This window comes from Varroa destructor, unplaced genomic scaffold (genome assembly GCF_002443255.2).
Source record: "Varroa destructor unplaced genomic scaffold, Vdes_3.0 BEIS01000003.1, whole genome shotgun sequence".
Classification (NCBI taxonomy): domain Eukaryota; kingdom Metazoa; phylum Arthropoda; class Arachnida; order Mesostigmata; family Varroidae; genus Varroa; species Varroa destructor.
In genome coordinates, this window is record NW_019211456.1 from 46,832,691 (window position 1) to 46,851,691 (window position 19,001).

Sequence of the window (19,001 nt, forward strand, 5' to 3'; positions counted from 1 at the left end):
TATATATAATTGGGTTTACGTTTCGCGTCAAAATTCTATGAATTGATAGATCTCAGAAACTCCAATATCCATACAGCGACAACTAAGTGTAGACTTCTATAAATTTCAGTCGCAATCCTTAAGCTTTCTTCATTAATGATTTTCTTAATATCTTCTATGAATATTTATCGTTATATATATATATAGCTTTTTTTACAACTTTGTTTTCGCCGTTGAGACCTCAACTAGTGTTAGTGCATACTTTACTTAAAAGAGACGTGCGTACCGTCTCTTTTAAGTAAAATAGGCGACAGTCAAGGGATAATATTAAACGGAAGCTCGCCTCTGTAATACTGAAGAATTGCCTTTGCCAAGCACGTCAGGCCTTGCACTACTGAGTGATTAAAGATCATATATATCTAACAGAAAGCTTGCGCAATTTTGACGGGCCGGCCGGCTCGAGCTATCATAAAATAGCCATAAATAGCTTAATGAGGGCATTTTTTAGAGCTTTCATGTAGAATACGGTTCATTAGTATCAGGAATAGAAGCATAACATATAGATGAATGTTTGGCGTCTCTTTCCTGAAAAGCTATTTGGCCTTAAACAACGGAACAACCTGGGCAGGAGTCTAATTTGGTTTGCGCCATATTCTAACATGGTAATACTTCATGACACGGCTTCACCTGAGTGCAAATGTGGGTCTATGGCAATCGAGTTCATTTAGTTAGCACGCTCATATTTGGCCAAGGTTATAGAAACGTATGGGAAGAATTGTTATGGTGGGCTACTGTGCGGATCCTTTCGCTAATTTACCATAAGCGCAGAAATTGGTTGCAAAAAAAGCTTATTATAGCCTCACGGAAAGGTTCTCACACAAATTCCCCCTGATAGCATAGCAAGTATAATATTTGTTATGATCCGTATTCGTAGAAAATGTGCAGGGTATTCTTAGTGTCGGCCGAAATAAAAATCCGTTGGCTAGAAGGCACGTTTCCCCTATGCAGTTCGAAAATTTCAAACAATCATAGGCATTGTGTTAAGCCACTATAAAATAACATTGAATTCCCTTATTGATGCTCGGTCAAATTCTCCAGTTGTAGATTTTACGTTCTCTTAAACGCCCATGTTCCTTCTGCAGCAGTATTGTTAGCTGCTATCCAATTGAAGAAGGACAATATCTGCTAGCATACTAAGAAATTTTACAATGAATGAACTTACATATTCGTGATACAAGTTAATACAAATTTATAGGTAGAACCATTCTGATTTACACTAATCAAATATATACACATGTGGCAATGAAGATAAATAAAAAAATTATGCTTGATCACCCCGTACCAACTTATTAATGACCATAGAACGCGAACATCGGCCATTATCGTAATTAGGTGATCAATGTCGTCAGCATCCGCTAGCTGGAAGGATTTATGCATTTAGCTTTTTCGTGTCCTTTTGCGGCTGGCTTTTTGTCTGAATGACGCTTGGAGCACACGCGGTTTCGTCTGCAGCCGACGCAACGTCGCCAATCGTTGCAACAGGCGTTTCCGGTTCTTTAACGGTTTTATGAGTCATCATTGATCCTAACGCTTCGGATACTGATGTCGACCTAGATGTTTTGTAGCACTGGAAGCGGTGACACCCCTAGAGTGCTCACCTCTATTGACAGCCCCACTTGTCTGGTCGTTAACTGGGTCGCCAATTGTTACATTTCAAAAGTTCCGGCTGGGATAACGACCTTCAAAAATATCTTGGAGCCACTCAAAGGCACTACTGGAGCTGCATTTGTCATTTGGTTGTTGAAAGAAAAAAGTATTCGGTCGTAATAATAGAAATTGGGACTGGGACACTTCCGTCAACGAATGTATTAGAGCTAACGATAGACCCGCGTTACTTCAATGTGCGGTTGTTCTTACCACTGGCAGCTTCATTTATATTAATATGAATTGGTGTCGTTGTATTGAAATTAACTGCGGTTACACTTTTAACGATCGGTGCATTTGCATCAATAACATCGATCTACTGACTGTTGTCGGTGGGTCGTTCAATCGTATTAGCGGGGACTTTCACTGGGATATTTCCATTGACAGCCATAGTACCAGGTAGTGGTGTGGGCGTAGCCAACGAAGACCAGCGTGTCCAATTGTTTAACTTAATAATAACGACTTGCATAGGAATCGTTGAGTTAATGTCTGAGAAACTTGGTCCAGTGAAACCAGATGTCGCTGGCGTTTGGGTCTGTGTCGACCTTGCAGGTTTCTTGGGCTCTTCTGAACCGCCTAACGGAAAGCCTGTTGATGAAGTAGATGACGCCTCTGGTACAATCTAGCAACCCAACCCCAATATAAGGGGTCAAATAAAACATCGACGAGGGTATATAGCTATAGCAGATCCGGCAGTGAGGGATGCTTAGAGAGACCGCTGGGCATATGCAGCGGCAGAAGCAAAAGAAGCTGCGCAACCTGCGCTGGAAATATGACCGGCAGTAATATCGATGGCGGTTTTGCTTTACGACGACAGTGACTATGGCCATAGCACGTTTGGGAGCACACGTTATAACACTGAATACTTTAATAGATGTCACACCTCATTGCTGTGTTCATGCCAAGTACACCTCAGTCTGTAGCTTTGAGTTGACGCTGCGAACTTATGTACCAAACGTGAAGGATGAGGTCAAAGAGAAAGAAAAAGGGCATCTCTGTTAGGACCAGGAAATAGGCAACCAGGCGAGATGGGCCTAAAAAATGTTTTTCGTCCAACATCGTGTGCCAACCCCAGGGATTGATGCTGTTATAACTGCAAGCGAGCTGTCTACAGTAAGTTTTTTCTAGTCATGAATAGTGGGTTTTATTCTCCAGACAGTTGTATTTGTGCTCTATTGCTGTTAGGAGTATTTACCGACACACATCGTGGGTTGACATTCGACGAAGTACTAAAAAATACTAGAAGTTAATGCAAGTATATGAGCCTTTTTATACATTGTTTTATAAGAGAAAGAAAAAAAGAAAAGCAAAAAAAAGCCCAAGCGGATTCGAGAACGCATAAAGGAAGTTTGAACGGGCTTTCTTAAAATGCCAGCACCTACAAAATTATAGGCCGATTATTTCCAGGCAACGTGATGTAGAGTTTCTAAGTTCATAATAGATATTGCTTTTCTTTCTGCAGATGCACGGATCATCTTTTGACGAAGTAATAAGCAGCAAAATTCTATAGAAAACCCCATGTTTGATATTATTTAAAGTCGCTTGTAGATTAAAGTGATGAAAACCTAGGAATTATTATACATCTCTAGCTAACCCTTTATATAGTATGGGTAAAAAAAAGAGTACATAGTATGAGGAAATTAGAGGGGGGTTTCATAAAAAGTCCTCCTGTACACAGCGCCACATTTATACCAGTCCGTCGACTCAGTTAAGCGGTCGATTTTTAAAAAGCAGTGATATTTCCGATCTTTGTTGTGCTCTTTACTTGGAGCTATTAAATTGTAGTCTAGTATGTCGAGAGTTACAAATAATTTACTTTTAACTCCATGAAATACCTCTCATACGCTGGCTGTCAGAGCACAGAGCTATACTTCAGGACCAATCCCTTGTAGTCCTGCTCATTCTCAATAGAATAGCCGATTGCGATCCAAAGCACCCTTAAACCGTTAGAGCATAAGAATGAATCTATGGGCTGATACATCGAAGATTCCGTTCAAAAGAAACATTGTTGTCTTCGATTAAGTGCTACAATAGAAGGTCATGAAATATACTCTTAAGGAATATTTGGAGAAAGAACAGTTTCCGCAACGATAAATAGCGAACGGTTTCTTTTTTGTGATTCATTTGAAACTAAGACCAATAATTCCGAATAATTTAATTTTGATAGTTCTTGAGACTATTGCTAGATAAAAATGATGGTCTATTAGCTACATGATATTATTAGAAGCAGGCTACCTCTGCGTCTAATTTGTTGATTTTTTATAGCAAAAAAAAATCGAATATCTCGAAAAATATTGTGTTTTTTATCCAGACATCAATCAAGAGTATATCAGCACACGTATGAACAAATATCATTACGTCAATAAAGCAGTATCGCTTGTTAACATGAAATAATGCTGAAGATGGCTAAGAGTTGGCGCTATAGTCGTGTAGCATTTTGTTTAATAACTACTGAAATTGCTTTGTTCCCTAACAAAGGCAATATCTTGAAATGCGAAGTACTAATAATAACAGTATCCAGTAACAGATGTTTCCTTTATTAGCAGCGTGTCTCAGAATCGCTCAAACAGAAGGGAAATTTTGCGACATCAAATCTCTTACATACACGCTCATACATAATAATAATACAATAATCGTACGCTTTTAATTAGTTAAATTAAATGAATATGAGCCATTAAAAGAAAAAAAAATACATAGATAGCATAAGGTTACTTTAATTGACAAAGGGTGATCGATTTTCCGATATAAGAATTAAACTTAATTTGTTCTCTATATACTCGATGAAGGCCGTCTCTGGAAATGTAGGTATCATATCTGGTTATCTCCACCATGGGAAGTGGAAACTCTAAACAGAGCTTTTACGTGCCATTCATTCTGATACCATTTATTAAAAAATGGCATATTTTTTTATGAAACATTTGGCATTACTTATAAGCTCGACTATCATTGCAGCTTTTTAATTTTAATCCTCTGACCGTGCAAGATTTACTTATTGGCAACCCATAAATCAGCTGTAATGCGTTTATTAAGAAATTCGGGATTGTCCTTGGTCGTTTGACTTGAAAAATATTTCCCTTTCCTTTAAATTTTGCGCTTCAGAATTTTTCAGACGTATGATTCCGCCTCCGCAGCCATCGAAATGAAGAAGATATTGTTGCGCTTATGTCAGAATTGACGTCTTATTATTATTATTATTAGTAGTATTACCGTAACGGAAATCATCATCATCACGCATTGGCTATTCACATTATTACCCAGTTTTTTCTGCTCGCTGGTAAAAATAAACGCCAGTATAGGCGATATATTTGAAGCGTTCAACTTCGAGGAAGCGGTAACGGATTTCATTTTGGAGAGTGAACTCTAAATTGTGATGGATATTATCAAACGGAGGGGGGCATTCAACAGAAGTATGATGCAATCGAGAAGAAGCAAAACTATTTACTACTACAAGTTGGGGGCGGCAACCTGCCTCTGCCTCCTGGTCTCCTTTTACTGGCTCATTAATCATTTTACAGTTCATCGCCGTTTCAAAAGCAGCGTCTGCAACGATGCAGATTCTGCAGGAGGTCTGCAATGTGCACCAAAAGAAGATCTGTAGTACGAATAGTAAGATTAATTGGGTAGGGGAAAAGTTAGTTATGATAACAATAAATATACATTTCTACATAGTTATCGACCTGAAGATATGGTTTTATATAAAATAGACAACAAACGATGCAGATGCTAGTTTTACCCAGCATAAGCAGAAAAAATACTCGATGTAAACCGACTGAATAGAAATGTATTAAAATTATGTTGCATCCTAGGGTGTGTCATAAAGTAAGTTCGTTCAGAAAAGCACGATAAACTTTAGCTGTAAATCGATACTGAATCTTCGAAGAGTAAGTTTGAAAACCTACCATTATGCAGCAGTGACTAGATTTGGCACAGTTTAGATTTCATATAAAAAAAAAACCCTTTTTTGTACAGAGGTAACTAACGGACTTACTTACGTACGTAGGCAACACAATGATTTGAGCAAAAGGAAAATAAGTTACTTCCATACAAAGTGACAAGTTCTATTTTGCAAAACCGATTACAACTGAATGCGAGTGTCTGGCGCTGATGGGCCAGAGTCGAAGGGTAAAACGCTTTTTCGTCATAGAAAATTCGATTTCAAAAATGAGCAAAATATTCAAATAGGCCATACAAAGGCCGAATGCATAATGTTAATGATTCATTGAATGTACTGCACTTTTTAACCAATGACGTTTATGTATGGTTGAAAGTGTGCGCTTCCAGTTTATATGCTAGAAAAAAGCCTGACGCTGTTATGAATTTAGGATTACGGATAGTACCTTTCGTATTATTAGGCTATTAAATTTAGTTAACCTAAATTTTCAATTGACTCTATCTATAAAAACGGCTTCTTTAAACATTTTGCTTAGGGAATCACTTGAAGTTCTAACTACGTGCTTCGTAATATGATTCTGTTCCATTGATAGGATTTAAAAAAAAAAGAAAAATAAAAAGGTTGATAGGACTGTAATGTAATGAAAACTGCGGCAGGCTCCGTGCTTTTTTAGATAGAATGTCCCTTTCAACAGTTTGTTTTCAAATGTTTGAAAATTTTTTGGTTTTTCTGCTTAATTAACAACTGAGAGCCCCTAGAGCTGAACATAAACCAATAACGTATAAGCATTATTGCGACATTATATTTTTATAGAGCAAACCATAACTTAGTCAGATTAGAATAATTCTGAGACGATCTGTTATATAAATAGAGTTAGATCAGTTTCTTCTATCTTCTAAGACTTCTACTAAGTACATCTTCACCTGACTGGAGCACAAATTCAGGATCGTGTTGGCAATGAACAGATGGGATATTACCTATTCAAGATGATCGCAACGCCAACGTAATCATTTTTTTAGCTTTTATATTTGTGCTTGAAGACCAAGATGTGGTCATTAAGATATAGAGGCGAAGGTTCGTGGATCGTATGAAACATTCTGCACAAGCATAGCGTCTGAATGGACATTGTAAAATCTTCGTAATTGTTATAATTACAAGGGCATTAGTGCTCTTAGCTAGTTAAGAATATGCATTAACTGCATAAAGTTACGTGCACTAACGATAACTTCTGCACGGATTAAATACGCTATTGTAATTATTTGAGTTAAAATTGATTGAATTAACGCTAAACCTCACAGAACTCACCTGTAGTTCCTACTGCGCCAGATCATAATCGCCGATCCTCAAAAGAAAAATTACCCTTTAAGTACACGTAGATTTTGGATGACACCTTAAAAGCTTGATACGATATGGTAACGTTTAAATGAGTAAATCTCTAAAAAAATTGCAAATGGTCAAATAGGATGCTACAGGTGGGTTTGGTGTTCAGCTTATTTTTAAATCTTTTCACTGTGATTCATTACATTTCTTTGGAACATCTTTGGCTAGACACATCATTGTAATAATGTTTCGTTTTCTCCTAATGTGCTTCGTGCTAATGTAAGGCCACGTAGTAGTAACTTCCGTACAGCTTTGTATGAACCAGTATACACGGACACCCGATACACGCTACGTTACCCTTGCTGACCCACCGCAACGCAAAGTACTGGCCAATGTATCGACTAATACTCCGCATTTTCTCAGTGTTGCTTTCCGAGCAATTCCGGATGCTCTTTCATGGGCTTAATTACTTCATTGGACCCAATCAGTTTATTAGTAGACAACTACAAATCAGCGTATGTGAAATTCGACATACTGGGCTCTAGCGTTCACGTCCATTAACAAATCGTATAGTAGATTTTATTTTCATGTTGAAACGGCACGAAACGTATCTAATATGAAACTATCGAATTAAGTTGTAGTTACAAGAAGCGATTACTGGATGCGCATATATTATAAGTTCCGTAAAACACCCGTTTGTTCTAAGTAGACGAACTGTATCACCTGCCCATGTCCTTGTAGCTTCTAAATTTAACTTAAGTTTGAAATTAACTACAGTTGATTGCTGTGAATAACAACTTCGGAACCGGAAGTTCTGTAAGAATGTTGGTTGAACGTTAAATGTTAATAAGGCCAAAAGTAATACTTTGCAACAAATCAGCATTTGTTTTCGATGAAAGCCCTAGTCCTAATACGAACAAAGGTAATGCGTTTAGTATACTATAGATTTCACGCAGCATCTATTGTTTGACTGTATCTACAATGATCATTTAAATGCCGCAGTATGAAAGTGACAAGATGCTATATTTAGCATACTATCGGCTATGTAGAAAACCTCCAGCTGTTATAAATTACTGTCAAATAAAAATGCCCGGAACAGCTGTATTGAGACCGCCTGATAAACGGAATCATCTTCACTTTAGCACAATGACCCTATACGATCCGGTCGCGTCGAAACGAAATGTTTTAGTTAAAGTTATATTTACTTTAGCTCTCTCCCACACTGCAAATAACTTCTGATCGAGAAATGGCACCGTATAATGTTAACTACGTTCCTTTTCGCGAAAAGTAGCACACACGTATGGTTTTATTGGTTTAATTCCTCTTTCTGAATGAACGCTCACGATTTTTGTAGCTGAAATTGAGTTTATAATGAAAGGCCCGGATCATTTTCAAACTATTGATTGAGATGGCTGATCGCGTACAAGCACTGACCAAGCGGCCAAATAGAGTGGCAAAATCGGCCGATGTGGTTCCGGAAAAGCCTGACGCTGATCAGTGGATTGCAGAGAACGAGCGACCTGTTGCTTTACAATCCTACCTCGGCTGGGACCGAGGAACTAGGTTAAATGGTGTTAACAGCTGCTAGCGAAGACAATGGTAAAGTGAGACTGCCTTGTCGTAAGCGTCTGTCGTTAAGCAACTCCTCGAAGGCTTTACTGCAGTTAGCGTAGTGCGGTATCTGCTGGCGTGTGGAGCTTATACGCGAGACAGTCAGGCCTCTTGCTGCTTGCGACTCAGCGTTCTCATTGGATCGAACCGCTCTAAAGTCATGCAGTCGTTCGAATGGGGCCGCTCATTCGCTGTAGTGATTATTTCTACAAGGAGTACCAAGACTCACAGAACCCATGCGGCTTATTGAACACTGGAGGCCGAGATTGCTCTGCTTACTCTATTAACGGAAATGATACCCAAACAAAGAAACCCGGGTCTACGTTCGCCTTCTACAAAATACAATATTTTTAATTGGTAATCGCACATGACAGTAAGGCTTGCTTCTAGCAGGCGTTCTTCGTTACTAACCGGGAACATTACTTCAATCGGTCCCGTTTGAGGTCGGCTGCAGAGCAACAGGTAGCTTTATGTACCTACTCACTTTGAAGGCAGCCAAGCAGTGAAGGGATTGACGGCGACATGGGCCCGTACGAATTCACATGGGACAAGGGAAAAAAGAATAATCATCGTCACGATGCGCATAAAAAGCCAAAAATAGAGCGTTCAAGCTGCTCTGGTTAGGAAACGACTGGGTCTGCTTAGTCCATTTCAATATATACATGTGTCCGCGTCATCTCGGTCGCAGTAGCATCAGGTTGTTCTGCTGTAAAACCTTGTACGGTTTTGGCTTGTAAAGAAAACGTTCCGCGGCATACAGCGGGCGTCAGAACGCTCCAACTGACGGCATGAAAACCTGGCATTAATCTTAGCACTGCTGGATCTCTCTATGACTATGAATAAAGTACCGAGAGCCGGATGGCGCGCACGGTCTAGGTAATAATTAAAGTAAGTACAGACTTTATTATAGTAAAGGCTAGCAAAGGCATTTTTTTACACATTAGACAGCTTGAAATTTTTTGAAAACTATTCTTGGTTGGTTTGACAGGAATTAAATAACTCTTCTGCGACATGCGTAGCCACTTTAATAAATGTATTTCACAAGCTCACAGATATAGCAAGTAATATAAAGTTCATAGCTTGTGTACAAGTCAATTCATCATTTTACCACAATGCCATCTAGCAATGTGCCACCAGTAATATTTTGCACAATGGGTTGGATGACATAGTTGGGTCTGGCGAACTATGCATCCTGAGGTTGCTCTCGCTGCTGGCGTGCCGTCCACAAATCTGTAAAGCTGTCCTGACAAACGTACATCCGTGTTGTACGCAACTGTTAGACGAAAAGACGAAGAAGTCATTGGTAGAAGGAATATACAAGTGACATTTGCAATGCGTTCCACATACAGCAGCCTATTCTAAGGCCAACACCTAACTCAGCATGTCCTCCAAACACTTCTGACGACAACACAAATTTGACGCTCTTGTTGGCAAGACTATTGAATTCTTAAGTGCATGCATAACCCAGCTGCGCTGGGCGTGCTGTCGACCTAGTCGGCCTTGCTAGCCGAATCCACGATATACAGTACCCCACTTTCCTTTCGCTTCTTTTCTGTTGTCCGCTGCTGATCGTTGTGCTCTCGTCTAGCATTTTGGTCTTTGCATTTGTCCAGAGTAGACAAAAATAGACAGAAGGTAAACTTAGAATCTCCTCGCAGCTCTTATCGTCCCTGTCAACGGAACTATTCTGCATAAAAACACAAGATTTTGCTGCAGTCCTAGATTTTTCTTATCTAATGAACCTAATAATCCTTGCTAGCCCAGTCCCTATCTAGCCGCCTTTAGCGTCACATAGCAAGACAGATTCATATCGAACCGCAATAGTGTGTTTTTGTCTGTTACTGTATTTCTGTCGGTATAATTCTGTGACTGCAGCAACGAGGCATACTAGCGTGGATCCAATGATTACTATGTGTATATGCGATAATATCCGTCAACAATCTCCGACTGAAGGGAATGCAATAAAGCCTTCGAGAGTTCTGCTAAATGAAGCTTGGTCAAGTATATGTCAAATGACGAAATGTCGAACTTGTGTTTATAACATTTAAAGCGTTGTATTTGTATGTAATCATATGAAACTGAAATGAACAAATACTGTTTGATGTGAAACACACGTGTTTTTGTGTTTACGGTACGCTTCCCCAGCATACTCTTCATGCAATTAGATTCAATATATGTTGAGGAAAAGCTCTTCATGCGAGCCTTCTATACTGTGTTTAACATCTTTTTTAAATCATTCTCCTCTAACTGTAATCTAGAAACCTAAAAATCTAGCACCGTAATTCTCTTCTTTCTTTGCGAAAGACTTCAACTAAGCCCCACAATAAATACTATAGTTCTTCCTCGTAATGACCCCGCCTAGCAGTGATTTTAAAGCACTATTTTAAATATAATCGACAAATCCCGCTTGCTGTATAGCCTCTTTAAGCGTTTTGGTTTTTTTTGCAGAACTCTCTTCGATCAGTCGTCCAGAGAAGACTCGCTGCCCACCTGCTCCCCTGACATGCCCAACATGAATGTAACTGAATCAGCGTCAGTCACTGAGCTGATTTTTTAAATTTTGCTTTTAAAAAAGACAAGTTTTGAAGATAACTATGACTCGTCGCTGGCTTCCATCAGCTTCGGGCTCCTTTATGTTGTAGCGCAAGTACAGATCCTTGAAGTACGCTGCCTTGCAAATCTTGTTTCTTGCCTTTTTATCAGTATTCCTTACCAGCTATGGTAAACCCTCTTCGGGCTGATCGAGTACTCGATTGGGATCGCTGGACGGGATTGGCTGGATCGAGCCACCCATTACCCGCGTTCGTCGATTTGCTATACGGTAGTAGAACTCTGGATCGTTGTTAACGCCGTGTCAATGATGATAAGATGGGCTCGTTTTCGTTGATCGGCTTCGAGGTGCATCGCGCTTACACAAAGACAGGTGATGTGATGAGAGACACATTTACTAGCCAATTCAGTTGTTTGAGGGCGAGACTAACGCCTGGTAGTAACGGTGGCTATACTAAAACTTGCAGAGGTTTATCATATCAGGGACCTAATAACCCTGCGGAACTGTTTAGGTCTCTGGGTTGTATATTAATATCGAGGATTTTCTACTACCGCAGATAGGCTAAGTTTGCGTTTATCTTATTTGTGAATTAAGTAAATTAGCACATGGCTACGATATCAAAAACTATTAACTCAATATTAGGATCATTCTGTTGGAGTACCTAAGCACTCTTCGCAAACGTAAACCTCTCAAAAATTCTCTCTATTACACTAATGTCTTCTCATATACCTACAATAGGAAGCCTTTGCTTTCTTCAAATAATAGTCTTTACTAGACATACGACAAGATAAAATCGTTCATCATAATCCTACTAGGTCCATCATTAGGCGCCAGGAGGCGTTCCTAACACAATGAATAGATTTCTATGATTTGCTTTATTGGTGAAAGCTCGGAGGGCTACCTCACTTACGTATTGGCAGACGAGGTGCCTGGCGGTATGAATCGTGCACGATGCCAGAAGTATGAATAACGGTCGCTTCGCCTGTTCACTATTATTGCATTCGAAACTGATGTTTTTAAAACCTGTACGTACACTCAAAGCCTACATGATCGATGGAGTTTAATCTACAGAACCGCTAGAGCTTGCCAATCGGAAGTTCATCCTTCATTGGGCAACACCAAATCTCCCGAAGGCGGAGCTTTGTGAGTACAATCAGACCTTGCCGCGTGAGTTTCATAGATATGTCGGCTTGTGTCGAACGATTCGACCAACATTGCGACTTTACTTGCTTCTTCATGGAGCGCTGTCCACGATGGCAAAAAGAGTAAGAATATTTTTAAGCTAGAATAAGGGTACTAAATTGGCTCAAACAAATTAACATAGCTAATATGAAGTAGCCGGTCGCACGCTTACCTTAAATGTTGCCACGAAGATTACCAACAAAACGTATCACGATTGTTAAGGATCGAAAACGCTGGGATATATGGAAGCCGGGTAATAGCGGTCATGCAAGGGTGGATGAGGAGTCATTTATGCTGATACTTGGAATCATAAAAAGCTGCCAGTGTTCACACTAGCGCCCTTTAATCGTGGCCTATGCCCTTATAAAAACTCATTGTAGATATTGCCTTAAGCTCAATACGCGGTGGTATTCCACGTACTGAACTGAAATTAGTAATTCGAATAAAAGAAAAACTATAAACAAACGCAATTTTTAAATCTAAGAAAATATACAGCATGAAAAAAGGTGACTGAGTGTGAGCTCTTTCACTCATCTCATACATATACGGGTGAAGGTTTGTAAGCATTTGTCAGTGCATCTGTGTTCCTGTTTACATTAGCCACGCCTATGTTTTCTTTCCCGATACCTACTCCTATAGTAAATATTGCAAATATAAGTACAACTATACATAATTATCAAATAAAATTCAATTTGATGTATCTGTCAAAGAGTCTAGTTGCGTATACCTACAATCAATATATTGTGAGGCTATCACTAGGTTAAGGGCTAATTATACTGTATAAGTTATAGGCTCAACAAGTCAAAGTGTTCTGATCGCACCACGAGATTTCCGCTCTGGAACATTGCGATGGCTACCAGACAGTATGCTTGGTTGTATTCCTATCTTTAGTAACGAAGTACGTGCCGTGGCTGAAATCCGAACAGCAGGACTAACAGCAGCATCAAGGGCAAAGCTGATGTCGCCACCCTCTTCTTTAAATCTTCCCTTTCAAGTGTTCGTTTTTGTTCCGAACCTTATCTTCTGAAGCCAACGAGGATCGGTATTCGATATCGCTTTCCCTGATCCTTCACCTTGGTGCGGCATCGAAGACAGCGAAATCTGGCGGCGGGATCGGCAGCCTTTCCCATCTCGAAGTCGTCTCGAAATGGCGTGTCCTCCGAGATCAAGGGGTCTGCCCACCGACATTGTCGGAAAATAACAAACTCCTATCGTATATCAAATTTTAGGATGAATTGTCCACACAAGGAAAATCCTGACAAGGCTCGGCGATCGTAAGGTAGCACTTTGCATCTACTCAAATAGATCTTGTTTCCAAGATCCAACTTCAAGAATAGTTAAAACGAGCTTGAAGAAATAAAAGACAGTCAATCTGCTATACTGAGATGAAAAAAATGATCATCTAGCATTAGAATAAAGAAAAACCTAGAGAGATCATGCGTAGTATACATATGGGTCAAAAAATGGTGTGCATACTTTTTCTGTACATTTCATATGTTTTCTTTATAGTCCGGCATATATATATATATATATATATATATATATAACGGCGTGTATAAAGATTAAAACTTTCCGATGGTTATCGCTTATCTTTTTTTTGGCGCTGCTGTTTCTTTCTAGGGTTTGACGATGACGTTGCCAATCACTTTCTAACGACCAGTACACAGACGTAAAGCTATCCAATGCACATATTCATTTTAACTAAGGCCAGGATTAGAATGGCCTGACTCTTCGATATTAAACCCATCCGGTTGCAATGACGTCACGAACGAATAAAAACAAAGCTTTAGCTAATAAACAAAATCTCTTTCGCGAGAGTAAACTTGAGATTTTTTAAAAGTGAATAGTAATAAATCTCTCCTGAATATTCCTGATCGGAAAAATTATTAGGTTGCGTCTTACTTCAATAGCGTACCTATTGCACCAGCAGGAGATTTGCACCAAATAATTACCTATAGCCTAAATTGTCCCCTGAATGGGGAAGTTGATCGCGAAACGATTGTTTACCTTTACTTCACGAAACATACATATTGGCTTATTTTATGGCTGAATCAGTAATTTGCTCGTACAGGTATTGCTATACCGGGTCTATCTATGTTGGCATGTTCCATGAGATTGTAAGCTTCCATCAGGCTACCCTTGAGTAATCTTTCTTTTGCGAAATCACGCTGGGCAAGCGCGTAATCTCATCCAGTGTAAATCGTTTGACTATTTATGATGGACGGGAGCGATTTTTATTAATTAGCGGTAATTGTTTTGATGCAAGTCGAGGCGTGCATTATTGCATTTTATACCAAAGCTCGATGCATATCATGTATCTGTGTGACATATAAAGCGTGATCATTAGGTACCACTATCATCACTGCCCGTCTTGTGTTTCGATGTAAACGAGAGGGTTGCAATTGGAATGCCTGTTGTTACGTCCATTCGTCTTTTGATAAAAAGGAGCTGACGGAGTCAGAGGGCGCCCACAGCAGGAGCTCGTTGTCAAGGATCAAGTCCTTGGGCACAACAACGCTTTTTGTTATCATGTCTATGTTCTCCTGCCTGTCCTTTCCAGTGCCACTAGCACAGATTACCAACTTCTGCCTGATGAATTCAGGATATATGAAAGGACAAAAAGGATATACCCCAACCCTGTGTTTTCCTTCCCTTCGCCACTTTAAATTTTAGCAGCGCCATCGTACTTGTTAGGCCTCGTTACACAAGTGCGAAAACATCTGCAGAACGCCAGAATTTTAGCAACTATTTGGCGTACATGGTACAGTGAATGAAATGCAAATAAGAAGCATGTTTAGATAGAAGCTTGCTCACCGATATGTAAAAAATAACAGCGCTACGGCCAAATAAGATAGCTCAAGTCTCGAGGTATAGTGAACGGCTTTCAATCTACGTTCGGTGCCGAAGCCTGAGCCCTATTGTTGAGTTCGTTTCTCCAAAATCTATACTATACGTAAACACAAATTCACGTTGGACCCTCTTTTTGAGAGCAAGTTCAATGTCCTTCAATTGGAGAAGATATAGACAGTTTTTGTAGACGAACTAAACAATCCCACCGAGCCAGACGTTCTGACCTCACTTTAATCAGCAGATAGCTAAGCTCTCGCGATAGTTTTACCGTAGCCGTAAAAGTGTGGCAAACGTCGGCATATTAACTTTAAGAATAACTGAAAACCTATCTTTCATTAGTTAATTTTACTCATTTACTAAACTTACAAGCTTTCGAATGCGGTCAAAGAAAAAAAAATCCTCTTTAGCATCTGCAGTTAACCATCGTCAAACACGTCTTGTATTTACATTGATCCGCCTACCTATGGAACTAGGTTTGTTAATACCCACTACATCCTCACAACTTATATATCGAACAGTAGGTATGTTCTGAAGCTAATCACGTAATTTATTTCACGTAAAGGCACAATCAGCCAAATCGGATTGTTTGAGTTACGATACTTTGTAGTGAAAGATCTAGAAAACAAATGTATAAAATCTTATTTCGGGTCCGTGTTTTCTTTCGACCTTACGAAGCTATTTTTCGGCTTGAACTAACTTAAATCTACCTAGCTTGTGGCAGAGTAAGTAGTGACTGCATCGTTCAAATCATAGCAGTCCAACTGTGGCCGTACGGTACTTAGGTTCGACTTGACTCGGTCGCATAAAATATACCTCCAGCTTCTGCTGTACCTTCTACTTCTTCTGTTGTAATATAAGGGCTGTGTCAATTTCTACCAAAGGGGTTCCTTTCGCTTTCGACGGCAACGCGCGTTTGCTTCGATGTATATCGCTTTGCCTTTTAGCGCTGTTACATTAATTACTCCACTGTGTGCTCTCGCATCTTTTTATCGTTTTTCTTGTCGTTATCAGTACTATGAAAGAATGAATAAATTTTTGTTTGACGACTCGTAGGCGGTAGCCTGACTTAGACGTAAGGTAGCCCTCATGTGTACTTTTGCTCAAAAAACATTCGATTTGTCATTTGGGTAATCGGCCTTCACACACGACTCCCTAAGGTTTTTCACGTTTCCATAGATTCGATATTGCCGAGATCGGCTACACGGGTAATGAATTACTGGCGAAACTGTGTGACGAAGAGAACGAGTTTCGGACCAACGAAGAACGACGGAAGCCCTCGCAATTATACACAGTTTACGTTTGAAAAGTATTCACACAACGCTTAGAACATTAAAGGCAACACGCGAAGACTGCTTAGGAGAGCTAACGATATAGAACAAAGCAGCTCGAAACTTGTAACTACTAAAAGATAATATTTTATAGTAAATGTAGTAATTGACGCTAACAACTAGCGGATATTTAGCAGTATACAGCTTCACTATAAACAATCTAAAACTCCTCTTGGTAGGCAGAATTTTCTACTGAGTTTGGCAAAGTATTATTCCGTTACTGTGCAGAAACAAGGCTTAGCCAAACATTATAGCTTTGAATATTGCGCTGAATAATTATATCACATTAGCTCTGGTAGAGTTTGCCCTTAGCGACAGTCTGCCAGTGACTAAATAATCTGTATTACAAGCATTTTACTGCAGAGGGCCTAGAGATCCTAGAGCGATAATAAGACGGGAAACGCTGGAAGATTGGACAGCAGGTCATACGTTATGTACCGGCGTCATCCTGGTACACGTTAGCAGCTGTATACGAACCTAGCTTGGTTATAGTGCATGATCTCAACAGATAGGCTAGCTAGATAATGTCATTCTCATAATAAACGATACATGCTGTTATCGTCCTGCTTTTCATCATTGCCATCCAGTGAAGATATGATTGTGTATTGGGATGCAGCCGATAACAAGTTGCAGGCCTGTAATTATAAGCAACCTGGTTGTATAGGAAAAATAGCCTTTAGGTTTTATTTACTCTTTTATGTGCTTTACGAAAGTTTACTAAGTACTCTATGTAACATCGGCGCTGTTATAAATCTGACGCTGTTCAATTTGATAAATACATGCACAATGATAATTTGACGCTACGGCGGCCTTTTTTCACTAAATGGCAAAAACCTAACTATAATTGTTAATTTTGAATGATCGACTTGCTTAAAAAAACGAACCATTGAATCTATCTGTCTAAGTAACGGCTATCTAGAGACTTATTAAGCCATTCCTTAGCTGATGAATAATTCGGTGGCTTTTATATTCAATGTTTTGAAAAAAAAAAAAAAAAAAAGAAAGAAACCAATATCTAATATGAACTCCAGTGTTGGACTTTGTAATATCATCACGGTCGAGGATTTGAAACCGGAAAACTTTTGCTCGGATGAAAACTTTCATGTTGATACATTATCAACATTCGTATTTGTCCAGACACTGGGTTGTTGTCCAGCCGTTGTTTATGTGGGCAAAAGTGGCTTACGATGGGTAACTGGCTTTTGGCTTACTGCCAAATTCGCTACGACAACCTTCTCTGTACCTAACCGATAATTGTGATTGTCGATAAGTTTTCAAAGCGTGATGCTGCATCTTTCCGTTCCCGAGTATTTCAAAACGAGAATCGGCGCGCTGGATCCTTCTTTGCGGATACTCGGGCGCACTTATATATACATCAAGGACCATCAACAATATATTGCTATCTTTCAATCCGTACGAAAGTCACGGATTTGACGTGCTCTTTCATTTACCCTTTAAGAATCGGCCCATCCAGCGTAAGATTGATCTTTTTTTTTGTCAAAACGCCGAATCCACTTAAGAAGGCACGCCGTTTGGTGCCGTTTGTCTATAAGCTCTGTAGTCCCTGAGATTCCCGGAGAAGTCGTGAGATCACTGAATATCGTCTAGAAGACACTTTTCCACGTACTTGGACATTCCCAGACACTGCTAGAAAAAAACCTAAACATACTCAATAATGACCGTGACCAAACTGGGTGCTAGGCACTTTATGTAAACATGCGCTATTTTTGCCTAGTTCCAATACCAGTCTTAATAATAGAGTACGTCTTGAATAAGGGCCTTGACTGGCAGATTCTTTCAATTAAGCCCATAGTAGAACGAAACAATAAATAATCGGTAGTTCGGGCCTGACCGTCGACTAGCCCACGGCGAGCTTCTTTCCCTGTCAGGTTTTTAAAACAATATCACAAGGTCGTAGTGAGGTTTGTCACAGAAGGCAGGTGTATACTGCAATGTGGGCCTGATAAAATAAATGGATTATTAAATAGCATATAATGAAGTCAGATGCGATACGGGTCCAGCGTTATTTTATGCGTATCAAGTCTGAGTTCTCCAGCGCACGATTTTATTCTTCAGAAGATAGTTGATCTGTTTCAGGTTTGGATTAGACTCGGAATAAATACAAGTTGTGGTTTTTTTTCCAGCTACTTCGACACGGTCACCATCGCCGCGGTGGTCCGGAAAATTTGCATCAGCTTGAAGAACCACGGATTGCTAATGCAAGTCCGCTATTAATTATGACATACGCACAGGACGCCGATACACATTTGAACGTAACCGTACCCCATTTTACGCGAAGGGCAATACAGAGAGGCTTATTTTTATTTACGTAAAATCTCTAAATTTACAATAGATTAAAAGAGAAGGGACGTGGCCCACATAGAATAAATATATTATATACGATGATAAGTACGTAATGGAAGTGGTACGGTAGTAATTCGAAAAAGAAAGGCAGTCTTCACTAGAACGAAAGTAAAAATAAGCAAGCAATGGAATACATTTTTGATTAGCCACCGGTTGAATTGACTTATTCTTATACGAGGATGAAGAACCAAAATAACATTTACTACTGAGTTTCATTATT

The 19,001-nt window shown here is 39.6% G+C and overlaps 2 long non-coding RNA genes across 7 annotated transcripts in view; both read left to right on the forward strand.

The window, feature by feature from the left end:
* LOC147757041 (uncharacterized) overlaps nucleotides 1-18,935 on the forward strand; it is a 46,183-nt gene extending 27,248 nt beyond the window's left edge. Inside the window, exon 2 of the long non-coding RNA XR_015323524.1 lies at nucleotides 18,562-18,935. This is a non-coding gene — a long non-coding RNA (uncharacterized LOC147757041). The remainder of the gene's footprint in view (nucleotides 1-18,561) is intronic.
* The window catches only part of LOC147757042 (uncharacterized), a 31,602-nt gene that overhangs the window by 7,084 nt on the left and 5,517 nt on the right, over nucleotides 1-19,001 (forward strand). For 2 of the 6 annotated variants that reach the window (XR_015323518.1, XR_015323516.1), the window contains one exon: nucleotides 10,955-18,935. This is a non-coding gene — a long non-coding RNA (uncharacterized LOC147757042). Of the gene's footprint in view, nucleotides 1-10,954; nucleotides 18,936-19,001 lie in introns of those variants that run through there. The other 4 variants (XR_015323517.1, XR_015323519.1, XR_015323514.1 and 1 more) reach the window with 4 other exon arrangements.